The sequence below is a fragment of the Peromyscus maniculatus genome, chromosome 20, assembly GCF_049852395.1.
Source record: "Peromyscus maniculatus bairdii isolate BWxNUB_F1_BW_parent chromosome 20, HU_Pman_BW_mat_3.1, whole genome shotgun sequence".
Taxonomy (NCBI): domain Eukaryota; kingdom Metazoa; phylum Chordata; class Mammalia; order Rodentia; family Cricetidae; genus Peromyscus; species Peromyscus maniculatus.
Genome location: NC_134871.1, coordinates 7,758,103 through 7,782,250, shown reverse-complemented (window position 1 = coordinate 7,782,250; position 24,148 = coordinate 7,758,103).

The window sequence follows — 24,148 nt, the reverse complement described above, 5'->3', positions numbered from 1 at the left end:
AGAGAGAGAGAGAGAGAGAGAGAGAGAGAGAGAGAGACAGAGAGACAGACAGACAGACAGACAGACAGACAGACAGAGACAGAGATAGAGAATTTATTATGGATTGTGGCAGAAAAATTTGTCTTTTGGGATCTTCTTGCTCCAATGAAACATGGTTTCTCATCTGCTCTGGGATATAAGAATCTCAGTAGCAAAAGCCTTGCTCAGAGGGGAGGACTCTGAGTTGCTGAAGGTCTGCTTATGATGGATAGACCAGATTCCCAGGTTTAGTGTAAGAAAACCCAGTGTGGCCACATGCCTAGCCAACCCTTCCACACCTGCAATGGCTGCCTGCCTAGCTATCACTGCCATGGCAGCTTTGTCAGCATGGCATCTGACATTCTTCCCGTCATTTACCTGACCTTTTTCTGACTCTCAGTGATTCTTGTCTTGGAAGAGTAGTGCGGCCAGGGTAGTTTGAGAACCTCCAAACATAATAATATAAAAAGTTTCTTCTTATTAAGCAATAAAACATACTTCAACGATATATATAGACATGGAAATGGGCAGCAGCAATATGTGACTTCACAAGCCGTGGCTTTTGTTTGGTTTTATTTTCCTTTGTCATGTTACAGGGTTTGATGCAACCTTTGGCCTTCCATGTCACCAATTTCTCCATGAGACATTCCATTTGTATGAGAGCAGGCTTGGAGGGGTGGGTTGGACAAGAATCCTCTCCAAAAAAAAAAAAAATCACAACCCATTCACAGATCATAGACTGTTCTAAGGGCTTTGCAAATATTAATTCATAACATCATCAAGTTAACTCTGTTTTATCAATGGAGAAACTGAGACACACGGAAGGGTGATGTGTTCAAGGCCACAGGGAGTGATAGAGCTGGGGTGCAGACCTAGGCCACCTGCCACTCATCTTACCCGTCACACTTGTCATCTCTCCATGCTGGACCCATTCCACCAATTACACCTTCATCAGCACAGCCTTTCAAAACGATGACAACGAAGCAAACTCAGGTGGTCGTTTCCTCTCACGGTTGTCTCTAACCCATCTCATAGTCACACCGTAATTTGAACTATTTGAAGCCCAGAGAAGAGTGCCATGCAGGATGGCTGCCATCACTCTGGCACTGGTTTAGGGTTTCACGTGTAAGAATGTGTTTTCCACAGATAACACACTATTTCTATTGGAAGCAGTGTGAAATGGAAATGAACTTGAGAACGTGAGAGGGAGGGACTTTCTCTACTTTCCGAGGAAGGAGAACTTAAGAAGTCAAGAATGGCTTTCAGTTTCAATACCCTTAAGCTTAGAATGGTCCTCAGTCTGCTTGTCCTGAGCTTGATGGGTGCATTGGGGAAGTGACTGGTTGATTAGTTCTGAATAAGCTCACAACCTGTAATACTAGAGACTGGAGGGACACTTCCATTGGGACACTCCTGCAGGGTAGAGAGGCTGTTTTTACCCCCAGCATCTTCCCCTCTACTTAAGTGTTTGCTGACCATAGAATCACAGTAGCTACATAGAACTGAGTCTTTCCTTGAGACTCTTGGCCTCATGGGTCCAGTAGTTCAAGGACAAGTGACCCAAGTTCAACACTGAGTCCATGTGTATTTCACCTGGAGACACTGATAGCTACAGCTATTTAGGAAAAACATAGTCACTCCCAGGACTGCTCGGGTCCTTTCTCTTGACAGTTAGAACTGGGTATTTGGGCAGAAGAAGGCTCTCAGGAGAAGGGGACCTGAGAGATATTAGAAGAAACTTAGGATGACAAAGTAAAGGCTACGGTGAGGGGATCTAAGTTAATATTAAAATAGCTGAGTTTGTTTACTTTATACATTACCTGAGTAAACATAGACACAAATACCTGCCATTTAAGCTTCTTTGCTGCTACTGAAGTGTGTATACTGCCTACACTCTGTGGATCTAGAAACTAAAGTTAGATCTGATTAGATTTCCCAGGTCATGGGGCTGGCATATAGACACATACTATTTTGTCCCTGTAGCCTATATTTTTTTCTCTCAAGCTTAAAACATGACTGCTCTAGTATAAAGAGTCTAATATGCCTGATTTCACCATCATAAGAACATTCACCCCTTTGGGCCATTTGATAACCAGAAGGTACATGTAGCTTGGTAAGAAGGTCCTATTATTGCTATGTTTTTGTAATAGATCTTATTAGGGCAGAGAAGAGTGACCTAAGATGTGACGTGGGATTGGTTCGGGACCTAGGAGCAGAGATTAGCACCTACTGTTTGTGGTCAAGTCTATGCAAGACCATCAGGGATCAACAAAGGATCAATGGTCTTGTAAGGCAGCACCTGGCAAGTGTCCTGGCTAATAGCATTCTGAGGCTGAGTCAAAGGAGCTGCCAGTAGCAATGAAATCATGCCAGCCATAGTGTCTGAGTCAATTGGGGGATCCTATGGTTAGTGAGTACCTCTGTCATGCTTATCTGTAGAAATTTCCCTTTGGGAGGAATTATTGTGGTCCTTGTGTTATGTGTTAGAGCAGAATAGACCCCCATTCTTCTCATAGTATGCATCACAGTGGCTCTCAATCTTCCATAGCCTAAAGCATTAGTTTACCATGATCCTAGCACCATTATGACTTTCTTGTCATGAAGTATTTAAGAGTCTAAACTTTGGCTCACAATCCTCGAGTTCAAGTCTTGCTTTTTTACTGGTTACTGTTTTGTCTTTGGGATATTACTTACCATCTTATCTCTAAGTCATAGGCTGACATCTGTGACACGAGAAGAGTTAACAGTACCTACTCTAAAAGCCTGAGGAAAACATTTGCATACATTGAGAAGGAGAACGCTGGCTACATAGGATGCATTCACAAGTGATTATGGAGTAGGGGTGATTGTGTTTACTCCTCCTTGGGGTCCATTTCTGAGTGTCAGAATCTAATGTGTTTTGCTCATCTTTTAACAGTAAGTCTTATTTGCAAGATGCTGGTGAAGCATGTTAACTGCTTATTATAACTCTTTCTACCTTCCCTTCCTCCCTCCCTCTTTCCAAGTGTGTATAGATATCATGAAGCCTATGATGTTGCTTACTAACTCTGCCAGATTCTTCAGTTTCCTCTGGACCACAAAGAAGTGATGTGAGCAGAATGTTAACAAAGAAGGGAGTTTATTACAGAATATAGATGGCAAGGTGGGAGGAGGAAGGGTCCCATTAGCAGTCAAGTCACTTAGGAGGTCTTAATACAGTGTGCGAGGCATACTTCCTCTGTTAGCCAAGAGTTCCTCCTGTGTCTCATTGGGGGCAGCTGCTCAGTTTGAGTGATCTTTCCACTTTTTCAAAGCCCTGAATTAATTCCTGCAGGAGACTTTTTTTTTTCTTGGAATACCAACTTGAGTGATTTTCATGTCTAGTAATGCTTTCTACAATTTAGTCAACAGTAAAACACTTGTGAGCTCATCATAAAAACAAAACAATGGTGCATCAAAAGCAGCTGCAGGGGTTTTTCTTTCAGTTTTATTGTAAATGTCTTCAGACTCCAAGGGAGGTCTTGAGGGTGTAACTGCACTAGAGCAAAGAGATCGAAACAGCCTACTGAGTGTGGAAGTTCTACATGGTGTGAATATAAGAAAGGTCTCAAGACCTTTGAGAATGACCAGGACAAAGCCTACAGTTATAAATGGTGATGACATATCCCAAACCCAAGTGGATCAATGCCTGAAGGCCAGGAGTAAAACTCAAGATCAATAGATGCTCTTAGTGACTGGTTTGGCCACATGTTCTCACCTCCACAATGTGCGGGCATTCCATGAATGCCCCCACAAACAGAAGGTCACTCCTTCTAAATAGGACTTTTGAGTTACACAACACTCAACTAAACCCCCCAGTAACAGAAAATCTGTGAAAGAAATAGAGTGCAGTACATGTCAGTCATTTGGACTCAGAGACTGACATTGTTCTATTGTTCCAAAGGAAAGTATCCAATGTGTTTGCACCAAATCATTTGTTGAGGAACTTTTTTTTTCTTGCTGTGGTTCACAATGCCCTCCAGAGGCAACTAGTCCAAGTATAGGCCCTTGAGCCCAAGCAGATCTCGATGGTTGGTCTCTTCAGTGGTGGAAAGAGTGATGGATAATTATAGCTTAATTAACAGTAATTTAACTCAGACAAGAAAAGCTCCATAGGAATACTTTCCTGGTGTGGTGGCTGTCTTGATGTGTGGTACACACTTAAGGATTAGACTCTTTAGAGATTGGAGATTCTTGGGTCAAGAGGATTACAGGAAAGAGAGATGGGGGAGGGGTAGCCATGGAAGGGGACTGACTTTTACAACATGGTCTCAGTGGGTACTCTACACTCATTTAGGATTTGCTGGGGACTTTAGGAAAGCAATGATGGAAATGTGGAACTATATAAGAGAACACTGGTGACTCTGAGGCTGGGGGTGTGAGCACAAAGCAAGCATTTCAATATATAGGTTGGAGGAGGACGTTAACTGATAGGGACTGGAGAACTTGAATTTGATCCTTGTTGCACTAATGAGCAGAGAGTGGAAAAATTTCTGATCTTCCCAAGAAGTCTAGATAGACAGCTAAAATCTTTTAGCTATTATGTAATCCCATTTTAAAAGAAACAGAAATTACAGCACTCAGGATGTGAAACCATGGTAAATAAAGGATGACTGAAAGAGCAAGAAATATTTACCCATAAGAAGCAAAACTTCAGGTTCCAGGAGTCAATTTGAAATACTCAAAAGTCTCTCACTTGGGAGAGGGGCTACATTTATACATTAAAGCCCCAGGCCAACCTAGAACCAAGAGACAGGAGTTAGGGACAACTTTGAATTTATTCCATGGAGCAGAGAATTCTAGCTGAGAAATCTGAAGATCAGGTGAACTGGGATAGAGTGAGTTCAGGTACAGGTTGACTAGATAATACAGAGATCAGCTATAATACAGCAAGTTGCTTAATTTTTCTGTTTTACTTTCATAATTATTAAATGTGGATATAATACCAACTGTGAAGTTGCTAACAAGGAATAAATCAAATAATCATTTAGTACTTAGTTGTTTATATGGTATGGTGGTGTGTGTATGTGTGTGTGAGAGAGAGAGAGAGAGAGAGAGACAGAGAGAGAGAGAGAGAGAGAGACAGAGAGAGATTTCTTGTCTGCTCTGACCTAAAGTTTTATGATTCCAAAAGCTTTTTTTTTTTTTGGTGGGGGGTAGTGGGGAACACTGAAAGAATTAGTTTTTCTTCTATATTCAATGTGTATTACTCAATATTGTGAGAAGGGTCTCATAGCATTCAAAAATGTTCTAGTTTCCCGTGAAAATGTTTTGATGTCTTTTTCCCCAATCAAAAAAGTCCCATCTCTAACAGATGGAAAGCATTTGACACTTAGCCTGACAGCATCACCCACGACTGGAAAATGCCCTTCTTTGCTTGTGCAGAATGAAGAATGAGGATGTTTTTATATATATGTATACAGAGGGGTTGAATAAAAGACAGAGAAGGATGAGCCATGCAATTGTGTCCCCTGGGTGACAGCATGATTTGATTGTGTTTACATATTAGACTGGTGTTTGGGAAGCTTCAAGCCTGATGGGGCACGTTTATCAAATTGCAAACAGCACCACTTATGCACTGCCTGTGATAAAGTACCATCAGAGTGGAGTATCTGTCCCAGTAGAAGATGATTATTTCCCAAGATAAAAACTAACTACCAGATGCCAAAGCAATTCATCAATTCAATGACAAAAGAAAAAAAAAAAGATTCAAGCAAATCTCTTCTTGGGTGTAGTGTAAGGAAAACAATGGGTTGATTGACTGTTTTGGCCACAAATGCAGCCATGGCAAACCTAAACCAAGGGTGAGGTATTCATGGGGATTTTCATCTGAATGTCATTGTTACTGGAAGCCTTTCTTTTGGTTTTCCAATTTGCTCCCAAGTTAGTTGTGGGAGTGGAAGTTCAGTGATCGCTTCATCGCTATGAGAAAGGGTTTACTTTCAGGAATTGTGGTTTTCATTTCAAATCTGCCAGCACTGTGGAGCATCAAAGAATGACAACTTATATGGACGGCGGAGGTTTGCTTTATAAAGGAAGAAACCCTATCCGGGTGCCAGTGCACCTCAGAGCAGACATCTCAAAATCTAAGGGAAATGGGCATTTGAGTTTGGTTTTCTAGTTACAAGCCAGCTGGAGTGGAACACTCCTGAGCCTCAAAAAAAATTTTTTTTTAAAAGACTATTTTACTTAATATATTTTTATTGAGTTCTCTGTGTGTGTCAGGTGCTGTGTCCGGCTCTGAGGAGTCTGATTGGCAGGCTGCCTGCCCCCTGTGGGGGTAGAAAAGCCAGGAGTTAATCATATGAATATTTTTCAGGTCTCAGCCCCAGACTTTTATCTTTGGATGACATGGGGTCAGTTGTTGACCTAATGATGCTGCCCCTATAACCGTAGCTGGCAAATGGTGGTTCTCTCCTCTCTGTGACCATACCTCTATCCTACAGGACATCAGAAGTCAAACAAATTAGCTCCTTCTGGTTCTAACTGATGTCATTTGGGGGGGGGGTGTCAAAAAAAGCTAAAAACAAACCAACCAACAAACAAAAAAATCCCCTTTGTCACCTCTGTGACCATGAGACAGAGTTGGAATGAATTAGTGTCCCTGTGTGAGGCTCTACCTGTGAGGAGGGCTTGTTTCCCAAGGCCATAGTTAGTCCACCTCTTCTGTTTTTGCTTTTTCAGAAAGAACACTTCAGGTGACCTACCTTCAGTTCATAATTGTTGAATTCCTGAACTACAGGCTGTGAAAAGCTTGTCCTGAAATTAACCGATCCTACCATTCACTGAACTGTGCCAGTTAAGGTGTTTAAGGAAAGCTGTGAAATATAAATATTCTAAATATCACTTTTTGATAGACAGAGCTGACTTGGTGCTCTTGGTATGGATATGTGACTACCTTGTTAGAGCTGACTTGGTGCTCTTGGTATGGATATGTGACTACCTCTTTAGAATCTGGGGCATATAAACGGCAGGGGGCGGGGGGGAGGGCGGAACTTATTGATAAGCTAACCAATATATCCATGTGTCTTAACCACAGGGATGAATTCTGGTACAGGCATGGTTAGATGATTTCGTCATTAGGCAAACATTTTAGAATGCGTTTCCACAAATCAACACAGCCGCGACATCACTGGGCTCTATGGTCTTATAAAATTACCTTCATGTATCCAATTACCCCGAACCAAAACTGCTGTCATTTGTGTCTCTACCAACATTAGCCGGTGACTGTAATTTCAAATACAAACAGATACATAACAAAGAAAACTGTGGTCTCTAGTACTTTCTCCAAGAAAATGTGTCTACAGTTCCAAGCAATTAAATTCAGATAAATATTTGCATAGGAGCCTGTTGAGAAGTTAAAGGAAAGGAGATGATACAAATCCAACAATCCTTTCATCTCCTTCCCACTGCCTTCCTTTGGCTCCCGCTACTAATAATTTATATTTTTATCCTTAGTATAGAGGCTCATGTGAACTGTCAACCTATTTTCTCCTTGAATAATTGAGTAAATTTCTATTCTGTGGCAGAAAAAAAAAAACATTAACAAATATTTACAAATATTACCCAAACTTCTGACATCCCTGGAAGATGTTCACACCACTTAAGAAGCTGTCAGATTTTTTTTTTTTAAAAGCTCTGAATTAATTGAGAGAACAGAAGTCAAAGAAAGTCTGAAAGAAACTAAACAAATCAAGGGGACCTTTTTCCAGGAAAAGGCAGAGAGCAAAAGATAAGAGAGCAAAGGAACCCGGAAGCCGAGACCTGGGAGAGATAACTTGTCAGAGTGGACGAGTTGGAATGAAGAGACTGTGACACCACATGGATGACACATAGACAGGGTGCCTGTGGGGGAGGGGTGTCAGTGAAGAAGCTTTGCTCCTCACAGGAAGGAAGCACTTTCTTCCTAGTCTTCTTTAGTAGGCAACAATAAAGACATAAATTACATTCCAAATATTGTGGCTTCTGGGTAGGCCCTCCTCCTCTCTCTAAGGAAAACTGTAGCCTCACAATGGCTTTATACAATTTAACTCTGAGTAAAGCATTTAAGCCATTCAGCCTCCCTGTTTCTCTAGGTTTTATTACATACATTTCTTTCGCGTTGGGACGAAGTAACCGAAAATCTAAGCGCTTTAAAGTTGGACAAATCTGGTTGGAGTCTTGATTCCTTGCTTACTGCCATTTCTGCTGGGGCAAGTCATGTCACCTGCATAGATTTTACTCACCTCATCTATGCTGTGGGTGGAAAAGATCTCATCTGCAAAACTCTTTTCATTGCTGAAATAAAACATCTGGCAAAGATCTAGAAAAAAATTGGGCTTTACCCATCTGAATCCTTTCAGAATTGAAAAACCAAGGAAAATGTAATAGGACTGTTAGAAAACATGTACAGATATTCAGGTTTAGAATAGCTGTCAGAGATAGTGAAGTACTCCTGGGTAGCCAGCATGAACCATGAAGCTGGGGTGGAGGGCTGTTTCCTGGGATATAGAGGAGTCTACGCAGAGAGAGCAATGGGGAGGCTGCTGAGACCCATTAAAAGATGTGGCCAGTCTCTGACAAGTGGCCTATTGGGAAATGAATAATGAAACTCCTTTCATCTTTTTCTACCCTCCAATTTCCTCAAAGGCTTACTCTTGGTCATACCCAACTGGAAGCTATTTGGGGAGAGAATCTGTTAAATTCATAAGCCTGAGACATGGGGCAGACTGGAAAAGGGTCCTGAGTAAATGAAACTTGTCCATCATGCCCACTTTCTTCTTTCTCCTGTCCTAATAGCGTAGACATGAGCGTATATCGGGCGACGGAAGGACCACTTTTTATGTAGGCTTTGTAGGCTGAGCCACATCTCAGACTGAGTTCTGGAGTTGCAAGTCAAGACACATCAATCTCAATTTAAAGGAATAGCAGGGAGGACACAACTGGTCTCACAGCTAACTCTCCACGAGGAAGAGTGATGCAAAGGGCTTGCTATGCCAGTGGGAGATAAACAAGAGCTCCTGTTTCAACAGCAGCTTTTCAAGTTTGCATCTTGGCACGAAGCTGACTTTGGCTGAGGGCACCACATAAACAGAGCATATGCCCAAGCATGCAAGCCCGTCACAACTTGCTGGATACATTTTCACCTTCCATCCCATGACCCGCAACTGACAGAGCTGGTGCTAGAACATTCTTTCAGAGGATTGATTAGATACTCTCAAAATTTGCAGATAAGTAGAAGATTGGCTTGGAGAAAAATGATATTTTGTCATCACCTGGGTAAAGCTTTGATTTGTTGTTTGTGAAATTCCTGACCTCTGAGTCAATGCCTTCGTTTTGACTTTCTGTAGGGTCTTATCAGTGTCATCCTGAGGGTATATTCATATGCCAAGCCTCGATATTTATGAATGCTATCTAATTTGGTAAAGGGGTCCTATAGATCTGATTAAGAATACTGAAGTAAAGAGAATATCCTGGTTTATCTGGAAGGATCCTCCCTCTAATGGCAATCATTCTTGAAAGAGCTACACAGAGACCAGGCATGTTGAGGAAAAAGCTATGTGAGGAGCAAGGCAGAAGTTAGTGTAATATGACCCACAAGCCAAGGAAGTGGGCATTTGCCAGAAGCTGGAAAATACATTGAACAGATTCTTCTCTGGAGCCTTTCAAAGGTATATGACTCTGAATATAGACTTCCGGCCTCCAGAATTGTGTGAAAATAAATTTCCATGACTACAAGCCACCAGACACAGTTGTTTGTCTCAGTGGCCCTAGAGAACTACCAAAGCTTCCATGAAACCATCTATGCTGACACCATGACTGCTACTCACCTTGAATTTTAGTAGCTTGAGAAATCATAGAAGTAGAACAGATATTGTCTACTTGAGAATATTGTTCTCTCTGCCAAGAACTGTTCAGTACAGGAGGAATGCATTGGCTAACCTGCATGTTTTTCATTTCATCATAAGCATAAGTTCATCGTCCTTTTTTAAATCCATCTCTTCTGTTACCACTGCTGTGTGGCCTGGCTTATTTGATCTCTTGGCTAGTTAACGATTCTTCAGATCTCAGTCCATCAGCACCAAAGTAAACCCATCTGACCACGTCATTTCTCTCCTTTACATCACTTTTGATAGTTTGAAGGACAAAACTTATGTTTTTTTTTTTTTAAATTTAAATATGTTCACAAATTCCTTGAATTCCCTTGAGCATAGATTCAATTAATAGTATACAACAGAACTGGTGGTATATGATTTCCATGAATAGATCATTAAGAGCTTTATGGGTTCCTTCTTGCTTTCTGTCTTGGCTCATTTATTCTAGTGGAAGCCAGTTCCCATTTCATGAGGATACTCAACCGGTACTATGGGATGGGTAGTCCGCTTAGGGAGGAACTGAGTGAGACCTACAAAAACCAGTTTGGAAGGGATGTTAAATTATGGTATCATAGGGAAGATGTAAACTAATGTGGCTTTAGTTACTTTCGGTTGACTAAACTCCCCTAACTTTGGAGGCCATTGCTGGGAAATTCATGTTTAGTTTTTCACAAGCTTTGTTGGAGCTGATTCACAGTCAGAGGTGTTAGGATAACAACATAACAACAGCTTGCTGCTTCAAGGACCTGGAAGCTGGGTTTGCTAAGTCCGCTTTGGAGGGATTCTTGTGCTTTGCCCCCCAGTTGTAGCAGCTTAATCACCAGCAATCCTTCAGCTTCTACCCAATCCTCATGCTTTTCCGCCCCTGGAGCCCTCAGGCAAGATGAAGACCACCTATTTAATTATATCAGCCAGTCCAGATAAGCCCACCCCTCCAGTTTAGATAACAGTGGGTTCTGTCTATGTGGGTTCCCTTTGGCTCATAAATCAAAGGCCCACTAAAGCCTTGCCTATATTTTAGCATGCTCAGCCTCATTTCTAATCCTTCCATGCCAAAGATTTCTTCACAGGTAATATCTTTACTGTCACCTGGTGAGAGGTTCTGAACTAGAAGTTACTCCTGAGTTCATGGGTCTTCAGAACTGCAAGAATGACTGCTTTATATTGCCAAATTCAAGGTGAGATCCAGATAGATAATATATATTATCTACCTGGCTTACTTCTACTTCTTTATCTCTCAATACTCATTGTACTTATAGTTTGAAATTACTAGAAAACCTACAATTTGGAAATTACATTTCCTGTTTCTGTATTGTTCCTCTTTACTCTTTTCCCTTTTCTGCTGTGACTTTGTATTTCTTCTTCCCTCCACTCTTGTTCCTTTCTTCCTCATTCTGGATAGCTTCATCATATTACTTAAGATCTCTATTCTTTGTTGCATAATACCATAGCTCCTTCTTTAAACATAGCACTCAGCAGCTAAAGGTTTAAAACCATCACATGCACAATCACTCAGTTTCCTCAGAAGTTAATAGTCTGGATAGAGCTCAGCAGAAACAGCTTAACTCTGATCGATGCAGCACGAGTGGGGCACAGTGAGGGGCTGGAAGATCTATTCCTTCTCACTGTTCCTCACCACTTGAGTTGGATCTTTGGAGTCCAAACAGTGGAAGGAGAAAAGTGAACCTGAAGCAAGTTGGTTTTTATCTTCCACACAGGTGGCAGTCATACCACCACATACCTCCCACAAATCAATCAGTCAATCAATGTAAAAAAAATTAAACTTACCTCTAGAAAAGATGTGAGATTGATTTGCAACACAGCCTGTTGTGAAGGCAGGTACTGTATAGCTCCTAAGTACAGGGATGAGGAATGCACCAAGTCTCCCATTCTAACTTTGTCTCTCTCCCAAGAATAGAGTTTTCTCTCTTGAGACTGAATAGAACTTTGTGACTCCTTCAAGCAAAAACAGAGCTGAAGGCACATTACATGACTTCCAAAGCCAAGTGGCCAAGGATCCTGGTTTTTTGAATCAGCACCATTCTGAGACCAGGCCCAACCTTTAGAAAGGCCCACATGGAAAGGCAGCAAGCCATAGCTCACACCCCAAGCTGAGCTCCTAGGCCCTATCCAACGTTAACTCCCCAGCCCTGTGTGTGGCCTTTAGAAATGGATCTTCCAGCTCCTAGTTGGGCCTCCTACACCAATGAATGCCACATTGATCAGAGTTAAATCATCTCTGCTGAGTTCTCCCCAGACTGTAGACTTTTGAGAAACTGAGTGATTGTGATTGTTTGAAGGCACAGAATATCAAGATAATCTTTGATATAGTCACTTACACAGTGGAAAGATCTGGCAAGGAATCTGCACTCTAGACATTACATGGGGACACTCAATCAGCTGATGATCTTGGTTTCCCTTTAGAGCTTCTTCTGGAACACAGTAACATAGTTTCTCTTAAAGTACATCTTGAATATGTACATATATCTTAAGATAACCCATGCTTCCTATGTCTGAGCTGTTTCTTCTGCCTTGAATTGATTCCCTACATTTGGTTAATGCATACACGTGCTGAAGTCCTGTCTTCTGGAAAAAAGATAAAGCAAAACTACAACTGAATCATCTTTCCTACATCCCCCTCCTGACCCCTCACTCCTTTCACTCCTCCCCTTCATTCTTTCCCTACCTTTCACAAACAGAACGTGGGTGTCCATGATACAAAACACTAATGCTAAAATCAGCAAATAGACAGAGTTCCTATTCCTCCTGGAACTCTACATCTCAATGGGGGAATTTCAGTCAATAAAGACAGGAATTCTAACCAATAAGTAAATAAGTGCACATCTGGAAAAACCATCAAGACCCATGTTACTTGTACCTTAGAAGGGTTAAATACTGCACGATCATGCACAAGAATAGGAGATGGAAACAGATATGAACAAGACTCTGTTTTAGATGGATTGTTCAGAAATAGGCTCTCCAAGGAGGTGACATTTGAGTTCTGCATCATAAGGAATAGCTTATATTCTAAATGCAATGCATCCTGGGCAAAGAAAACAGCAGGCACAATGTCATGAGGTTGGAAAAATATGTTGTGCTGCAAAATAATAAGGGAGGTTTTTATGGCTGCAGCATAATGAGCAAGAAGTTAATAAGACAAGGTTGGAAGAATAAGCAGATAGCAGACCATACATATTTAGAGGCCACAATAAAAGGAATTCAGTTTAATTCCAAATACAACTGATAACCACTGAATAACTTAGAAGCAGAGGAGTCCCCTGAACTGATTTTCATTTTAAGCCCCCTTTTACTGCTGTGGAGAGAATGAATTGGACTGGCAAGATGAAGTCCTTCCTTCAGGAAACAACCAGCCATGCAATTATGTACCTTGGTTTAGGTGGTAGCAGAAAAAAAAATGAGGAAAAAAAAAACATACTTTGCTGTAAAATGTATAGTTAGAACATGTGAAGCTTGATGGTATGTGGGTGTGGGTGACAAAGAGAAGGAAAATTCTAGCTTGGTAAGTTTTCACTCACTTTTGAGGCCTTTGAGGCCATTGAAGGTTTTTATCAGGAGAATGTGTTCACTTATTGCTTCCTTCATGAAGCATACCCAGGTACTTCCTGCTGGAGTTCATCTCAGAGTTGAATAGATTTCTTTAAGACATGCATTTCATAGGAAGGAAACATGGGGCCCAGATCAATTCAGCCATAAAATAAGTTAACTTTTAACCTACTCCTCACGTTACTTTTCACGACAGTGAAAATCATCAGATGTATGTATACAGAGGAAGGAGAGGTGAATGGCCCCAAAGACTTCAAAAGAAAGTGAAAACTTACTATGTACTGCAGCATGCAACTTATATGAACTCCCTTCTCTTATTCCATTTCTCCCTATAGCTCCCACACAGCAGGGAGTATGTGTCTTGTATCTAATCCTGTTCTTTCTCCCTGGCACATTGCAGCAAGTAAATTCAGATATGCCGAGTGAGTAAAACTTCAGGTTTTTGACTCATTAGTCAAGGGTTTTATTTTGACAGAACAAATACCAGAATTCTATTCCCTGGATGATATTAGACCTTCCATGGTCAAGCAAGAGTTCTGTTACCCGATGTACAGTGTAATGACCTTGGGGTGAATTGACTTGGTCTGTTTGGTCTGGGAAGCTTAGACACTATACAATAAAACCTCTATTAACAAGACCACTCAGGAATGGGGTGTTCTGACGACTAAGGCAGCAAAAGAAAGAACTTTTGTTTTGAGCAGTTTGGGAAGTCTGTTCTGCCTTGGTAAGAACTGTGCAGTGAATATGACTTTTGTCTCCAATCACAATGACAGTGATTCTCCTCTCTTGTGAATGCAATGATGTTAAGGCTTTATTCCAATGTAATTATTTTGGGGAGGAAGCTCTAGGAAGAGATTGGGTTAAAATGTTCTGGGACTAGACCAGAACTTGAAGATGCTCATTTTAAAATAAAAGAGCAATGGAGACTTACTTCTCCTCCAGAACTGACCTTTTTTCTCTTTAAAAAAAAAGGAAAAAAAAAAGGAGTGAGTGAGGGGTAGATATAACCAAATACATTGTCTACCTGTATGAAAATTTTAAACAATAAATAAAAATATTAATTAAAAACAATTCACACACATAAGTAAAGGGAATATTAATGAAAGATCCTGATTAAAGTCTTAAGGCTTCCTTTAAATCTCAATTTAATTTCTGCTTTATATAAAGATTTGGGGCTTAATAAAAACTACATTGGCTTTGTTTGATTTAGAATATGTAGCTTTTCATTGGTCTGCAGAACAAGGAGAAGAAAGAAGAGGTCCGTGGTAAAAGGAGGTAGGAGGAATGGATTGTTCTGTATCTTTCACAGCAAGTCTTTAGTGAATTTACCATGGTACCAGGACTGGAAGGATACTATGATAGAAGGGTACATGATGTGCTTGTAGCAGCAATGAGACAATCTTTTTGCCAGAAATAGACCCACCTGCTTATGAATGTCTGGCATTCCTTTAACTTGGGGCAAAGTCAAAAAGGCCAGCTGTTCTCTCTGATACCCTTCCCACAGACTGGCTGAGGCTCAGCATTCCAGCTATAAACTTAAAGCTATATTTTATCTTACAGCCTACCTTAAGACATGTTCTTCCCTCTCCATATCTACCTCTCAGATATTTCATTACAGTTGAAATTACCTAGACATGTTCAATGAACAGAGATGATGTAATAGTTGAATTCAGATTATCCCTATTCCTTTCTCTATGACTTGGGTGAACTCTATGACTCTGGTCAAGCCCCTAACTGCTTATGCAGTAGTTTCCATCTATATTAAATGCTAGTAAGAAGTTGAATTAACAGGTCTCTCGGGATGTTTAAATTAAGTAAATATAAAGCAGTAATTAGCAACCTGAATGTCAACCAAGGTGAGAGTACTTCAAACACTGTAACTAACCCTCCTATAGTGTCACTGAGTATAGCTGTGGAAAGAGAAGGAACTTTTCTGTATGTACTGACATGTGTATAGTATCCAAGGCATGTGAAGTAACAAACACAAGATGTATGGTAATGTTTATAGTATTCTATAGTTTAGATTTTAAAAGAAGAACAAACAAACATATATTTACTTATAATTTCACTAGTAGGATAAACCACAAACCAACTAAAATTTGGTTACCTGTCATGAGATGGAAAGAATGGGAAAGCTGGGATGTGAAAGAGCTGGACTTCTCTACTAATCTTAATTTTTAAAGATTTATTTTATTTTATATTTAGAGCATGTGTCTATGTGTATGTATATATGTGTGTGTGTGTGTGTGTGTGTGTGTGTGTGTGTGTGTGTGTGTGTGTGTGTTTATAGTGCCTGTGGAGACCAGAAGAGGGCAACAGATCAGCTGGAGCTGGGGTTATAGGTGGTTGTGAGCTGTCCAACATGTACAGGAAACCTAACTCAGGTCCTCAGGAAGAGGAGCAAGGAATCTTAACCACTGAGCCATATCTTCAGCTCTTTATCTTTTTATTTAATTTAGAATTAACTAAACACTCTATATAACTTACTCAGCAAACTTATTTCTAAGGGAAAACAGCATAATAAAGCTTATTAATTGCTAAAAACCCATTAAATATGAATTCTGTCTTATAACAGTCACCAGAATTTCTTGGAATGCTTTTAAAACACTAATCTCCAGGTAGGATTGTACATCTCTAGGGAGACTGACTCTAAGGATAAAAAGAGGATCAAGGGTGTCTTAGATTGAGTTCTGTTGGCTAGTTACCAGTGGCAACAATTACATTATTATTAGGACTAGTATTTCATTTAGATTAAAATAAAATTACTAAGTAATTAAATTAGTATATTTGGAAGGTAAGATGTCCAGAATAAGTAGGTAACATTAAAGTAAAAGAATATGTGTTTAAAATCCAGTAACCTTTATTTTCACTGAAAGGATGTGACATGAATTTGTATATAGCATGTGTTATTCTTTATAAAAGGTACACATTTTCTCAGTATGTCTGTTGAAGAGACTAACAAGTACATCTGTCCTAGGAGAAAGAAACTCTATGTTTTGGGAATGTAATATCTATGTTTCCTCCCCAACTGAAAGGAATTAGGCTCCTTGGAGAAGTGGCAGGTTCTAGATTTGGGGCAGGAAACATTTCAGATGAACCTGAGACATGTTGTCACGATCAAAAGCAAGAATAGATGAGTCAACTTCAAGGAAGTCCCATGGGCTTGAGTTGGTGAGAAGGTAGCATTAAAATATGTCAGCGCTGTAATATCAGAAAGGTCTTTGGGAGAGCATTGGGCATTGACTTACTCTTGGGAAAATAGGAAAATAGAGGGAAAGAATTGCTATAGGATAATGCTTTTGTACACTGGTTTAATAAAACACTGATTGGCCAGTAGCCAAGCAGGAAACATAGGCAGGATAAGCAGACAAGAAGAATTCTGGGAAGAGGAAGGCTGAGTCAGGAGACACCAGCCCACCATCCAGGGAGCAGCATGTAATGACACACAGGTAAAGCCATGGAACATGTGGCAATACATAAATTAATAGTTATGGGCTAATTTATAAATAAGAGGTAGCTAGCAAAAGGCTTGAGCCACAGCTATACAGTTATAATTAATATAAGCCTCTGTGTGTTTATTTGGGTTCGAGTGGCTGTGGGACCGGTGAGTGAGAGAGATTTTTACTGACCACAGGCCAAGCAGGACACAGGAAAACATTCAACTACAAATGGAATATTTTCTCTGAATTTGTCAATGCAAATGGACCAGACACTGTTGATGTATTTATCGCTTGTATATATTGTATATAGTTACTGTACTTATTATATATAGTTTTTCTTATATTAGTTATAACTTTTATTTTTATTAGACAAAAAAGGGAAAATGTGGTGAGATTGTATTTGTGCTGAAATGTGGTGATATTTTATTTGTGCTTTAATGAAGTTTGCCTAGAGATCAGAGGAAATAGCAAGTCATTTTAAGTAAACTAAGAAGTCAGGCAGTGCTAGCACATACCCTTAATCCTATCACTTAGCAGGAAGGGTCTCTGTGTGTTCAAGACCACACTAGAGAACAGAGCCAAGCATGGTGAAACACACTTTTAATCACAGTACCAACCATAGAGGCCTGGAGGTCTGTACAGACAGACAGAAAGTGACAGAACTATGTAGGAAGAGAAAATGAGGTAGCTGGGCTAAGAGAGCCAATGAGAGGGCAGAACAGCAAGGCAATAAAGGCATTGGTAGACAGGAAGTAACTCACATTGGTGAGGTAAGGTTGGCTGGTGGCTTGCCCTATTTCCCTAATCTTAGGCTTTTAACCCTATATTTGGCTCTGTGTTTTTTATTTAATAAGACCATTTAAAAATTCGGCCACAAAGAATGAAGTATTTTTCCTACCTCTTGTTTGTTTTTCTTTTGTTTTAAATCACCACATAATTGAGGAGGGGAAATTCCTCATTTGAATTTGTCTGGCTAACAAATTCCAAAGGAATGACAGAATTGGAATGTCTCCACCCTCCTAATCCTAATGAATGCTGGATCTAGAAAAGGAGCATTCGTGGCCCCATTAAGTAAAGGGTGACAGGAAGCTTGACAATGGAGGCCTATCAGACAGACATGACTCAAACATAACATCAGCAAGTGGTGAGATCTAGGCATCATGGCAGTCCTGGGATACAATACAGGTAAAACTGTCAGTCCTTGTGTGGACAGTTCCTTTGTACACAGAGAATAATTTCTGTGCTCTCACCACACATTTGTACTAGCTGTAGATGGGAACAAGATGGGAACAAGAAAAACTTAAATGGTGACAGAGCATCATCATCATAGCCATTATTTGAAGCATTTGATAGCTTAAATATTCCACTTCTTTTTCAGCACAGAGGATCACTTGCATGGAAGTAGGAAGAAGGGAGATGTTGTGTACCCTTAAAGACTGAAAAGACCAGCACCAGGGAAGCTCATTGGGTCCTGATTTGACCAACCAATGGGAAAAGTGCATTTCTGAGACAATTATGTAAATTTGAATGCTGGCTTATTTATCAAATTTTATATAATGATTATTAATTGTATATCATGTGATAGTGAGCAAACTGTGATGAACTCTGGTTTACTAAAGACACATAACTAAAGACACATGACTAGAGTTAAAAAGATTCAATATCTGGGCTATGCTTATTAAATATACAAATGATGGGTGAAACAAATTTGGCCCACTATTGAACACTGTTAAACGATGATGTGGGCAATGGGGATGTTTTTGGTATTTTTTGTGTATAATCTAAAGTTAGGCAAACCAGCCACCCTTTGTGGCTAACACCCTATGTGTCTAAGACATAGACAAAACGGGTAATCACTTCTTTCCATCTCTCTCTCTCTCTCTCTCTCTCTCTCTCTCTCTCTCTCTCTCTCTCTCTCTCTCTCTCTCTCCTTCCCTCCCTCCCTCTCTCTGTATTTATTTTACCTAAATTCTGTTTTTACTGCAAATGAGTCCTGACAAATGGTCTGTAAGAAAGAAAAGTTCAGTTTCGAATCCAGCGTGGGTGGCCAAGGGAAGGGAAGAAAAAAATGGTGGTCTTAAAAATAAAATAAAAAAGGAGACAGAATGGGGGAAGGGAGCTAGAATTAAGAGCATCGGCTCAGCAGGAGTTACCTACAAGTTGAAATAATCCTTTCTGTGTTTCTAATATGCCAGCCTAGATCACAAGGTTCTAGAAAAGCGTATGCCATCTTTTTGTAGCTCACAGTAGGGCTTGAGAGAGTGTGATAAGGAAAGTCAGTCTGAATGGACGTGAGCATCCCACAAACTCTTCCTTTTGAGGGGCACAAGCTAGGCAGACACAAGTGGTCCCTAGTTTTATTGCCAACCACGTGAATAAGGAAGAATAGGGCCTCGAAATTTTTTTTTACTCTTTTTTTTAGTGCATGTTTTATTTCTATTTTTCAGTTTTGAGGACAAAATACAATGTTGTGCTAGGTAAGCACCCTATATTGACATATTTTATATCGATGGGGCCTTCTGTCCACACCCTATTCTACCTTCTACTACCATGTGATATTTGCATATCCTTTTTAATTCTATGGATGAGCTGAATGGCTTGTTAATATGATCAGAGTACAAGAAGACAAGCACCAGCAGAAGATTCACTTGTAGAATCTGTAATTTTCTTATGTATTGCTGCTTAAAACAGCTAGTGCTTCTAGGAACATGGACCTAGTGTCTGAGGACTGTGTGTGAGATGTGTAAATATGGGAAATCCTGTCCTGACTTTTACGGTTAAAATCTGAGAAGGAGGGAGAAACCAGGAATTTTCCAGGCATGAGAAAGTATGTCTTGGGTATAATGAGCTTCAAGTCCATTACATACAGAAAACCCTCAGACTTGGCCTGGGATTGGCATGATGCCCAGACAAAACAAAACAGCAGATTGAGTTTAAATATTGCATCACAGCCAATGTTGGAGGACCAAAATGGATTTCTCTACTGTGACTGTGGACCAGAACCCACCCAATAGCTCTGGGTGGAGGTAGAGATTGGTTGTTGATCTGAGGTTGAGTTTGACCAGATGTAGGAGCTGCATTAATCTGGTGTTCACCTTCTGATCGTCTTTGTTCCCAGGGAAGGGCAGTATGTTGAAGCAGGGGTCGCCTGAAGCAACCCGAGGCAGCCTGCAGCCCAAACTTCCTCTATTTGGTAGTCTCTGCAGTGACTGAGGTGGAAAGTCTCACCCTGGAGTCCTCTGACTTCAAACACTTGGTAGCTGTACCCCCCCCCCCCCAACACGTCATTCAGTCGCTGCAACTCACGTTCATCCTCTGAATCCACAGGGCGGTCATTCAGGGTTGTTGGGTACCTGAATCTGACACAATCCTTCAAGTGCTTAGCCCACCGGCTCCTGGGAGAGATTCCCTCTGCTTCAGAAACCATCTTGATTTCTTCCTTTATTTGGGGAGGAATGGGGGGTGGGTAGGTCTTGTATCTTTGCTTTTGTGGAAGCTTTGTTGGCACAGACTTTTGTGTCCTGATTAGTCAACTGGAGCAGAATGTTGGCCAAGAGAACTCTCTCCAGTTCAGTGGAAGTAAGCTACAAATTGCATTGTTTTAGACCAACTTATTTTTTTCTTCTTCTTACACTGACCACTTTTCTTCTCCCAGGAAATCTTGAGGCATTTTATTTAGTACATGTCTCATCACTGGGATGCCTCTTTCCCCCTTGTGTGTGTCACCCTTGAGTTTATGAAAGACAAGCAAGCTTAAGTCCTGTTTAGTGAAGCAATCTGTGCTAAAGTTAGAGAAAACATTTTGGATCAATAAATTGATACGTAAACCATTGCCCGAGGTACCTTTCAAACATGCACACACAAGCACCCAACTGATTATTTGCTCTAGTAGGTTTTTATGCTTCCCATATCATTTGGACAGCCAAAAGCTAGAGATCCAGTGATGGAAGAAGGCATTTTGTAGGTATTCTGTTCTCAGGGAGACACCAGAATTCTCACACTCTGTCTAAAGGAAATTTTGTCCCCAGAAAGCAGAAAGGGAGCAAAAACAGTTCTCTGGCAGGAAACGGTGGGAGAAAACAAGAAATACGCCAATCGAAAGGATATACTAGGATGTTTCTTTACCCACCACTATACAGACTACTTATTTTTTTGAACTGATCTGTGCCCTTAAAACAAAGCAAACAAGAATGTGAAAAGGCAAAAGGAAACATTACCAGGAACCTTGGCTATACAGTCTCTTGGTATTGCTGCCATCTAATGGCGTTAGGTGGTAACACAGGACAAAGTGAAGCCATGTGCTTGGTGTTTATTTCCTGAATACCAACAATCCTGCAGGTATAAACAGATCTATCTTCAGAAAAGGAGGGTCTATGATAGGACTTTAGTGGTAAAAAAAAGACCTCTTGAGAAGGTCTGTGTGGAGTATTATCTTAACGTGTCCCACAAGGCCTCTTATCAGCTGAAGAGACTCAGTAGAGTAGATTAATATACGCTGTGTCTCAAGGAACAATCTGACAATTGCATGTGATAGCAAAGACTCTGATGGCTCTTTGGATGTAGGTTGAGTTTTTCATTAGGACAGCAGGTCAGCTCTGTCCTGCCATCTGGTTCCCAAATAACCACACAGAGACTTATTAATTATAAATGATTGGCCAATAGCTTAGGCTTGTTTTTTTAGCTAGCTCCTATAACTTAAATTAACCCATTTCCATCAATCTATGTGCTATACTGAGGCCCATTTACCTACTTTCTATCCTGCTCCTGTCTGCTGTGCTCTGCATCTCATGGTGTCTCTCAGCAGCTCCCTTAACTCGGTCCTCTTCTTCCCAGCATCTTCTCAGTTTGGCTTTCCTGCCTAACCTCTTTTTGCCTAGCTACCAGCCAGTCAGCTCTTTATTAATCCCATCAGAAGGTGTCTTGGCAAAGACATATCTTCACAAAGTACCAAAAGATTTTTCTATAACATTGGGGGCCTTAGTGCATGGTAAAGACTTGTTCCAGTAAGGTCCAGCTGTCAAAATATGAAGTACAGCAATCAAAAGCCACCTGTGGCTGCCCTAATTAATCTGTCCAATCAAAACTAAACACCACATCCTAACACAGGGTTTCCCCTTTTACCTTTATAAACTGCCATTTTCTTATGTGCCATAGCTGTCTCTTGTCTATCTAGAGGCAGTACTTATCTCCCTGGGACAAATATTCCTTCCCCCTATTCCCTGTTCCTTTCCCCTTCTCCCTAGCCCTCTGTTCTCTGTCCTGTATCTCCTGTCTTCGTTTCTTATTCCTGCGCTTTGTTCCTCTGGGGCAAATAAATTTTTGTGTTGAGAAGTTAGTCTTGAGGTATCTTGTACTGATACTGGTCCCTTCAATTAATACATTTAATCTAATACATATTAAGCACATTTGAAAAGCTTATAAACACTGAGGTTTCATAAGGCCCAATAACTGATTTCAAGCAGATTAAAATCTCTGACCACAGTCCAAAAATTAGAGAAAAACAAAGCAAAACAGGTAGCCTTCTAGACCTCATATTTAGAGCACACATTCTCCTCAGGAGGTCAGGTTTGCATGGTAACTTAGCAGTCCAGGAATCAGGCCAGACTCATGTCTACCTGCTTGATAGCATATCCACTAAATTCACACTAAGCTACATGGAGCCAGTGTGAACATAGCAGCCTCATGGTGAGAGCCATTTGCTTTTGACTCAATGGCCCCTTGTGTCATAGGTGCAGATCAGGTGCCAGAGGCTCATCTCTGGTCTACGAACCAAGCTGAGCAGACTGAAGAGTTGATACAGAGCTGACATCTACACCCTGGCTATGGCAAATGATCAGCAGAGTAATACCCTATTAGAGAGGAATCCTATTTGCAGATGAGTTTTGTTAATAGCTCAGTTGTACAATTAGGACTTGCCATTCAAAATGACCTTGGCTTTCTTTTACTCATTGGGTAGGGAAAGTCCTATAATCATTTCCCTGAAAACATTACCAAGTGGAGAGGAAGTGATTAAGGAAATATTTATGGGATATCAGCAGTCTATGAGGTTTGGAATTAGCTACTGACTTTGAAGTCTTTGTTGGTAAGAGAATGCTAAAAGACCTAAGAGCGGCTGGCAAGGGCATACTAAAAGACCTAAGAGCTGCCGTTGATCCAAGGGTTTGAAAAGCAATGCATTTGGTAGTCCTTAATCTTCTATTGAAATTCCGGGGTCTCATATTTAAGGCAGAGCATCAAGGAGAGTTTGGTTACCAGGCAAAAATGCTGGGCCATGCTAGGGACTCAGTATAAATGAATCATGTGATTTTGAGTTTGTGTGCCTCTGAGTGTAATGAGATTTGAAAAAAAAAAAAAAAAAAAAACCACCTGTCATATATTAGGTATCAATTTCCCAACATCCATCCCCGGAAATTCTGTGCATGGAAAATGCTCTGTGTGAAATTCCAAGAAGTACAGCAGAAGAAAGCTCCCTTTCTCTGTTGAACCACTTGCCACACAAAGTTCAATGCATTAGTCATGATGATGTTCCTAAGTTACCCCTTTCTAAGCACCTGCAATGTTCCCGGAACTCTGTGTATATCATCTATAACATACAAAACAACATTTATTCCATATAAAGACACTACATCTCAAGTAGGGTAAATAGATGGCTAATGTCACACAACATGTAAGTGGCAGAGATGTTTGTGCAAACTAAGGTGTGTCTATTTTCCTAGGCAATTACATCAATATATCAATTTCCTGCATTTAAAGTCAGAAACCCAACTGTTTCTTCCTATCATTCTTTACTAAAAAAAGTCTTTATCTTCTTCTGGGTGTAGCCCAACAGTAGAATGTTGTCCTGGCCTGTGCAAAGCTCTGGGTTTAATCTACAGCCCTGAAAACAAAACAAAGCAACCAACCATATGTGTTTGTTTTTCCCAGTAAGCATATTGTATCTCCTCTTCCAAAGGGAACTCAGCACTGATTTTTAGTGATTGGAGACATTGGAGTGGTGCCAGGATCTTCCTCATAAGGCATCCTGTGCCTTTTGTGGGGGATCTTGAGGAATTCTACAGGGAGCTTCATCATTAACCATGCAAACTGTTCCCTTCTTGGAAAAAGAAAGTGGTCATAAATTACATTCCTCTGGATGCAAGTAAGGATGGTCATCCCTGGCAGGATAAATTTTGAACATCTCTAAATGAATGTGAAACCACCCACTCTCAGTAATCACGACAGTGGAAGGGAGTGATGGGGCATTTAATTGAAAAT